Source organism: Hibiscus syriacus, unplaced genomic scaffold (assembly GCF_006381635.1).
Source record: "Hibiscus syriacus cultivar Baekdansim isolate YM2019G1 unplaced genomic scaffold, ASM638163v2 tig00001695_pilon, whole genome shotgun sequence".
Lineage (NCBI taxonomy): Eukaryota > Viridiplantae > Streptophyta > Magnoliopsida > Malvales > Malvaceae > Hibiscus > Hibiscus syriacus.
The window spans coordinates 93648-102786 of record NW_024061881.1 but is presented as its reverse complement, the minus strand read 5'-3'; the positions used below and the strand labels follow the sequence as shown (position 1 = coordinate 102786).

At 35.8% G+C, this 9139-nt stretch overlaps 2 pseudogenes; one reads left to right on the top strand and one right to left on the bottom strand.

Annotated features, from left to right (window-relative positions):
• Positions 1-1943: 1943 nt before the first annotated feature.
• LOC120131294 lies at positions 1944-4050 on the bottom strand (annotated as a pseudogene).
• Positions 4051-4132: 82 nt separating this feature from the next.
• LOC120131313 lies at positions 4133-5761 on the top strand (annotated as a pseudogene).
• The last annotated feature ends 3378 nt before the right edge of the window (positions 5762-9139 follow it).

Here is a 9139-nt window from a genome sequence, read left to right as displayed (position 1 = left end):
GGTAAAAAAACCGAAAATATTATTATTTCTATTGGTTTTGTTATTATTGGGCGCTTTATCGATTTTATTAACAAATCCGGTAAAGCGCTACCGGTTTTGTTATTATTGGGCACTTTATCAGAATTGTTAAAAAAATATTAATGTTTTAGGTAGAAATAATAATGTTTTAGGTAATTTTTTATCGATTTTATTAAAATAATAATAATAAAACTGGTAACGACTTTCTTTAACCGTATATTAAAGGTGTAGCACAGTAGAACTTCTCATAGAAAATAAATGGTATCTAATGAATTATAATGAGTGATCTGAGAAAGAAATATTTTGATTATTTATTCTCAAAATAAAAATAGATCTTCGGATCAATTTATGATGTTTGATTTAGAAATAATTGGGACAAAATCAGCAGCGAGAATCACGGCATGTTCACAGCATAGATTGATGTTATATTGATACCAATTTGACAATAATATCAGGATACATAGCTATTTTCTTTCAATATTATTATAAAATTTAAATAATTATTCTCTTTTCGAGAATATAATGAATCGTATTTATTTCGGTTTAAACATAACTATGTAATATTTTTTTTATAACCATTAGTATATAATCTATTGATCGATTAATCCAGATCACGTATTGTATATGCAAGGACGACCCTCCCAACCCTATTCACTCAATTCCTAAACATCAGGAGTTCGAACTTAAAGGTCCTCTTTCCTACTAAACATTTTCGAAGTTCCCCTAATTTTTCAACCTCGATATGCCATTATATTATTTTAGGTGAATTACGTATTTAATACCTAAACTATCAATTTTGATTTATTTTAGTATTTAAATTTTTAATTTTTTCAAAATAATACCTAAATTTTAGTTTTTATTCCATTTTAGTACCCCGTTCAAAATTTAACGTTAGGTTTTGAAAAAAATTGAAAGTTTAGGTACTAAAACAGATCAAAACTGATAGTTTAGGTATTAAACACGTTATGTTTTTAACGGTGGGATACTAATATGAAATAAAAACTAAACGTTACGTATGATTTTTAAAAAAATGAAAGTTTAGTACTAAAACGAACAAAAACTGGTAATTTAAGTATCACATGCGTAGTTTACCCTATTATTTTTTTCCAAATCTACACTTCTCGCCTAATCTCTCGAACCAAATAAATCAAAATTATATGTCTCATTAAAAATCTCCCTAATGAGAAAAATAGTACATACAATTCGGACAATCACCCTAAAAGCATACAAGACAAACCAAAGACCCAATTAAACAACCCGGTACCAAAACGAATTCTCAACCTCTATGGTGCTCGAACACGAATTCTCAAGGAACAACAACAATTCTTTTATCACGGAGACTACTTGGTTCCTGCTCCTTAATCTTTTTGGAAAAACTTTATTCAAATACATCATTCAACCATTATACTTTACTAAACAAACATTAATTATGTTTACGCATGATCGTATTTTTAAGGAGTAAACTTCTAAAATTTCAAGAGATGACGAAATTATAAAAATCAGGTTTATAAACCATTTTGTAGGAATACTTCAGCCTGATCAATCTTATTACCATGGACAAATAAGCTAGTAGATATCTAACAATATAAATAAATAAAATTAGCTTACCCTATTCCCATATGTAATGGGGTGAGGAGGAGGTAGGATAGTAGGTTGCCCCCAACGCTAGGTTGAGAGCAACTTTCGTGGAAGACCTCCGACAGTCAAAATTATGAATTGCCTACCGTGGGACTCGATCCCATGACCACAAGGTTAAGAGTCTTGCGCTCTATAATAATAGATATATATGAATTGATATTTAACAACATAAATGAATAGATATATAAAGAAACATACATATAAATAGATTGATTGATTGATAAATAGAACAATAACATAAAATCTAATAATAATAATATAAGCTGACAAGTAAACACAATAATATCACAATCCCCCTCTTGGACAAAGTATTCACACAAGGTTTTATTTTTTACCTCAAATAATACATAACCAAAGCACTCATCTTGATGAACTCATGTTCATTTGAGCCAAATATCAACAGTAAACAGTTATTATTTCCTCACAAGGACTTAACATATCAGAGTCCTAGAGCATTGTAAAACACCCGATGCACGTGTTAATTCTTTAACTAATCTGGCATTGACAACCTTAAAGCTTTGTTCTGGGTTATAATTAGGTTTCGCCCCACCTATACCCGTTTGCTCATTGAAAGAGGCTCCATTTTTGAAAATATCACCCACCGAATAGAAATTCCATAAAGCTTTACTTGCCTTGTCGCCTTTTCTCCATGTCACCTGTTTGAAAACAAAATTAGGGTTCACCATTTCTAAGCCAAACATTTCACTTACAAAAGAATAATCGATGATATAGTGCTAAAGATTACTTCTTTGTTGTCTGCATTTGGTGCTACGAAAACGTTGGCTTCGCTCTTAATGCTAGGGCTCATGCTTCCACCAATGGCGTATTGTTCCCACTTCCCATCCTCGGTAGAAATTGTTAGCTACATGTGCGTATCCATGGCGGACTCTGTGATGCAGTTAATATAGCAGTCAGATAGTTGTTGTAAGGTTGAACCTCTACTTCTACCCACGTAGTAGACTCAATTATTAACTAGAATTTAAGGTCCAAGGATTAAGGATTAAGGTTTAAAGGTTTAGGGTTTATGGATAAAAGCTAGGGGTTTAAGGTTTAGGATGATGTAATTAAACAATCTCGGCTAAATTGATGCGAAAATATTATAGGAGTCAAAATGATAAACTGGCCTACTACAGATAGGGATGGCAATGGGTCGAGTATTTGGTGATTCCGACCCACCCCAAAGTATGTGGCCTACTGCAGATAGGGATGGCAATGGGTCGAGTATTTGGTGATTCCGACCCACCCCAAAGTATGTATCCGCCATCCGAACACGAATCCAACCCAAAAATTATATATCCTCCATCCAAATCCGGTCAAACCCGAAAATATATATCCTTCATCTGACTCGAACCCGAGCTATATTTTTAGAGTATATCTCTGACCGGACCCGATATAAAATAATGAGTTAATTAAAATAATAATATTTTTATGAAAATTACATTTTTATCCCCGGGTCGGATCGGGTCTAAGTATTTTCACCCTCCATCTGAACCCGACCTGATCTTACTCCTTCAAAAAATTTGACCCGATCCGAGCTGAATCTGATTTTTTTATAAAAAAATTATAATGGTTGTAAATTATAACATAGAGCTAAGCCATTTTTACCTTGGCATTCTTTGGTTGCAGTTAGGTCCAAAATGGTTAAAAATGACAGTGACCTTCATGTTTCTATCTCTCAAATGGCCATCATCATGTCCAAGAAGCATAACTTTGTCCTGGTTTCTGAACCAGTTGTTAGATATGGTAACATCGGTGGAACCTCGAGTGACATCAAGGAGACCATCTTGGCATTCATACAACGTGTTGTGATCAATCCACACTTTCCTTGCGGTGATCAATCTTATGGCATCTCCATCCATTTGACCTAATGGGATCACCTCTGAGTCCGGACCCATCACGGTGCTAGGTGGGTGGGATTTGCAGTGGTGGATCCGTACCCCGTGGATGATTATATCGGTTGTCTTATACACCACGAGACAACCGACGCCGGTTATGTGGACGTCGACACCACGACCGTCGATGACGGTAAAGCTGCTTAGAAGAAGTGGTCTTTGGAGTACGATTTGCATGTTGTTTTTGAAAGTGATCCATACTTTTCCCTTGATCATTGTAGTCCCGTAACGAAGGGTTCCTTGTTTAGGATTTAACGGGTCATCGGAAGGATCGACGACCTTATATTTTATGACATCCTTACCAATATTGTTGGTCATTTTACCGACGAAACCAACAGAACATTTAGCCAGCCGTTGTCGTTGAGTCCGCCAAAGAGAGTTCTTTCTCCAACATTTATCGATCACGTTCATCTTAACCGGAATGACATTAGAACTTGTCATTTGAAAGACTATAAAAAAGGTCATCGTAATGCACCACAATAACATTGTAGCCATTGTTGAATTACTTTTTTTTAGTCTTGTGTAGAATAATGAGAGATTGTTGACGGATTTATACAACAAAAGAGGTCAAATTTTAGAGTTCAATGCGGTTATGGGGTTAAAAAAAGAGTTTTCTATAATGTTATGACTAGAAAGAGGGAAGTTAATTATAGCTACTTTTATCCTAATATAGGCATTAGTTGGGCTATTTATACAACAAAGGAAGTGAAGACATGGATCGACCGATAACATCGGTACCGGGTATGGAAAATTATCTCCGATGTCGAGATCTTCCGAGTTGTTGCCGTGCGACCGACATGGAAGACCCGTTCATCAAACTTGTCGTTAAACAAACACGAAATAGCCTTCAAGCCAACGCCTTGGTACTCAACACCACCGAGGAGCTCGACGGACCTATCTCAAATACGCACCAAATGCCCTAATGTCTATGCCGTTGGACCCATCAATGCACAGTTGAACACCAGACTCAAGGCAAAACATGGAGAATCATACCATCCCTTTTTAAATACCCTTTGGGAAGTTGATAGGAAATGCATTTCTTGGCTCGACCAGCAACCGAATCGATGCGTTATCTATGTGAGTTTCGGTAGCATTACGACCACGTCAAGGGAGCAACTCGTTGAGCTTTGGAGTGGACTTCTTAATAGTTAAACGAAGCTCTTGTGTGTTGTAAGGCCGAATTCCGTGATCGGGAAAGATGTCGACGGGGAGGATATGTTGAGGGAGCTTTCCGAGAAGATCAAGGATCAAGGCTACATTGTCAATTAGGCACCGCAAGAGGAGGTCTTGAACCATCCGGCCATAGGCGGGTTCCTGACACATAGCGGATAGAACTCAACTTTGGAGAGCGTCGTTGCCGGGGTGCCAATGATTTGTTGGCCGTACTTTGCGGAGCAACACTTGAACAGTAGGGTTGTGAGTGAGGTGTGGAAGATTGGGTTGGACATGAAGGATGTGTGCCATAGGAAGATCGTGGAGAAGATGGTGAAGGATGTGATGGTGGATCGAAAGGAGGAGTTTGCCAAATCAGCCGCTGAAATGGCTAAGCTTACCAATCAATGTGTCAATGTTGGTGGCTCTTCTTATATTAATTTGGACCGTCTAATCGAAGCTATTAGAGAAATGAGCTTGAATTCATCAAGTAAACATTCATCAATGTGTCACTTTTGTCCCAAATTTTGTTACTTATTACTATTGCTATCTAATACACAAGGGTTAATAGCTTTAAATAAGCCATTATAATTCTAATTATTTTTCTTATTTTATAACCTTTTAATCAAATTTAACAAATTTAGTCGTTTATCATCAACGATGAACTATAGACGATCAATCTTTTTACGCTTATATATAAAATAAGTGTCTAAACTATAACGTTTTCACGAATAAGTGTTTAAACTATTTTTTGAATGATCTTGGTGCATAATGTTACAAATGTTATCACTTTAAGTGTCTGGGCTATTAACGACGTTAATTTCTTCCGTTAAGTGACACGTATCACAATCCGGTAATTTTGAAATGTATTTTTTTTAAATATTAAAATTGTTATTATATTTATTAAAAAACCCTAATTTCTCTTAAATCCCAAAAACCCCCAAAACCCCCAAAATCTAAGCCTAACCCACTGTTGATGCCCTTTTCGACCACTACCATCGTCGTCGATGTAGTCCCTGCCATCCTCCTATTCATATGCCGTTGTAGTCGTCGCCGATTAGCCGTCAGAATCGTGTGGGATTCTAATTTTCATAATAGGTTTCGCGAGGTATAAAACGTCGATCGGTCATGATTTCTTAGGGGTTTCGGTTGTCGGGGGAGATAAGGTCGGGTGTAGTTTCATCGATGGAAAAGGGCGGCTGTCGGCGTGGGTTTAGGGGTTGAAATGAAGGTTTTCAAAGTTTTAGTGTTATTTTGAAATTTCTGTGTTTTTTAGAATACAATTTTATTTTAAAAATTTTATATAAAACTTTTAAAATTAACAAACTGTGACATGTGTCACTTAACAGTGAAAATTAACGCCATTGACGGCCCAGGAACCTAAAGTTGTAACGTTTGTAACGTTATGTACCAGGATCATTCAAAAAATAGTTTAGCCACCTATTCGTAAAAAACGCTATAATTTGGGCACTTATTTTGTATTCAATCCATCTTTTTATCTCATCTTATTTCTTCTTTCACAATCTTCTCTTTCCCATTGGTTATTTTTCATTTCTTTTTCTAAAATTCATTTGCATATATGAGATAAAGGAGATAGAAGAGTGTAAAGTATTTGTATATTGATGTTGATCATTGTATTCGACTCTGGGTCTGGTGATATAGAAGATACAATAATGGTTTATTATTTTCATGGTTGGAGCTCATGAGGGGATAATGGTAGAATGGTCGGGAAAATGACGTTATGAATAGAGTAAATCGAGTCATATAGATTATCTCGATAATGAGTCTTTGTGATATTCAATCCAGATTAATCAGTTAATAAATCAAATATCGATAGTTATCTTAAAAAAATACTTTCATACAAATTCAAATATTTAATCAATGATAAATTTATATTTAAAAAGTTAAAAGACTAAATTGCAAATCAAAACTAAAGTCAAGGGCAAAAGAAGAAAGTCAGAGGCTAAATAACGTTAGGCACCAAAAGAGACATTATCCCTATATGATTTATAACCATTTATAACAAACATCTACCGGTTCACTCAATTAAGTCAAACGATAACAATATATATATGGTTTAATACACAGTTTGGCCCCTAAATTATAACTTTTTTTCCACTTTGGTACCCAAAGTATTAAACCTATACGAAACGATCCGGATGTCGCAACACAAATGGTACGAACTACTTTGATTAACACCCTTTGAAAAAAGCGTACGCTGTTTTGTTCACATTAACTTACAAGAATGAAGAACACAACCAAAAAATATATAACAAATATAACTCGTACACATGATCTTACTACAACCAGTAGTTCATTGTCATAAAAAATCTACTCAAGCGACGGTATATCGCGGAGGATTTTGTCGCATTTTGGTCCCGTTCTAGTATGTCGACGATTGTTTCGATGTAATTTGATGACCTTTTCGGTTCCCTGAGCTCTCTGTATTGTTAGTAGAGTTCTTCAGGATTGATGAACTATCCGTTGTTGGATTGCTGCATATCTTCGGTTTCGAATCGCCTCCGAGATAGTTTGTCAAGACCCTCTTCACTCCGAAGCCTCGACGATGAGGCTTGATGATGATGTTGTTGTTATTGTTGGCATTGTTGTTGTTGTTCTCCTTGAGAAAAGGAGTTCTTTCTCCCCCTGCAGGGCTGATCAGTGGCGCGGTTGAAAAGCTCGGCGTCGAGGTGATAGATGTTTTGTACTTATATATCAAGTCTCCTAGACGAGCTCTACCATTCTGCAGGAACATTTCGAGATAGATCAAACACAGTTCATGAACATAAAACACGACAACACATCGGACTAGGTCGGAGTTTTCGGACCTTCGGAAGCGTGTCCAAGTACGAATCCGGAACTTCAATTTCAGATAGAGTGATGCTGTTGATAGCCATAGCAGCTTTCAATATCTGACTGGTGCACTCCCTAGTGTGGTTCAATTGCTTTCTCGAATCATCACCGAGACCACCGGCGGGCACACAGGGCACAGGTAGCCACCACTTCTCCTCCTGGCGCTGCATCGTTTGTCGAAACGAGGCCATACCGTTAGCCTCTGGCGCTACGATCCCTTGATCAACAAACCAGAACTCAGTGCTTGTGGAACTATCTAGTATATCCTGCACCACCAAATGCCAGCTTATATAGTTAGAAACATAACTTTCCCCCAAAATTAACACAACCATGAATCATAAATCAACCATTGTAAGTTCTTACCAGAAGCATGTTGTCGAGTTTTCGATGCTCGGCGAGATTAATGAAAAGATCTGATCTAGGCCTGCAAGTCATCACCTATGGAAAATCACAGATAAACAGTTTGAAATACAAGAAACTTCAAATTGGTGAGTTTCATAGCTAAAATCAACAAACCACCCCAATTTATCACCATCCAAAAGATTAAAATATGCATTTTCCCCATGATTTTCTCAGTAAACAAACAGGATCAAAGATGAAAATTACCTCAAGCTTGCTTCCATCTGGGAAACTTTGCCAAGAAGGTGTGTACTCAACAATGTGGTCACTAACAAAAACAAGCCACTAAATTAAGCTAAAAAATGGTGCATTCCTAAAGTTCAAATAACAAGATAAATACTTTAAAATCTTGTACGTCTACTCGTATCCATTAAGAACGACAGTAGTAGGATTTGAACTCGATTCTACAACTCAAATTCTTAAATTCTAACCACTTGTATCAATACTCGCTGGCAATTCGTTCGGAATGATTTCTTACCGCTTGTACGTTATTCAATTATTCATGAAGCTTTGATAAAAGGGATAATTTCTTACCTGATTCCTCGTATTTTTCTTCTATTCAATTTCAATCTTATATGCATATTTTAATTCTAATTTGATTCTAAAGGGTTTATTTTTTATGATTTAATCGGAAATTATTCTGATTCTAAAGGGTTTATTTCAATTATTTTTTTTTGAATTGTTGATGCAGAATCTGAAAGGGTTAATTTACCTTTAGGCCTTGACTTTAGCTTTGATCTGTAATTTGGCCCTAACTTTTTTGTGCAATTCGGCCCTTTACTTTGTCTTTGAATTGTAATTTGACCCAACTTTATGGGGTGTAACTTGACCTTGACTTTTTTTACAATTTTAAAACAATAATTAAAATTTTTATTAAGAAATTAAAAAATACATTAAGATTTATATTTCAAATTTAAATTAAATACATATCGTTTTATGATCTATGTCGGGATTAAAATCTGTTCCTCCTAATAATGTAGTCATTAAGGTTAAAACTTACGTCATCTCTTTAGGGATGTAACGTGTCTTACTAGTACACTCGACACTTAAGAAAGATTAAAGATTTGAATCTTGACATTAAGAATAGAACAAATTGGGTTGTGAGGATCGTCTAATAACGAGGCTTTGTAATATCCAATCCATATTGACCAACTAATAGATCAGATACCGATAGTTACACTAAAAAA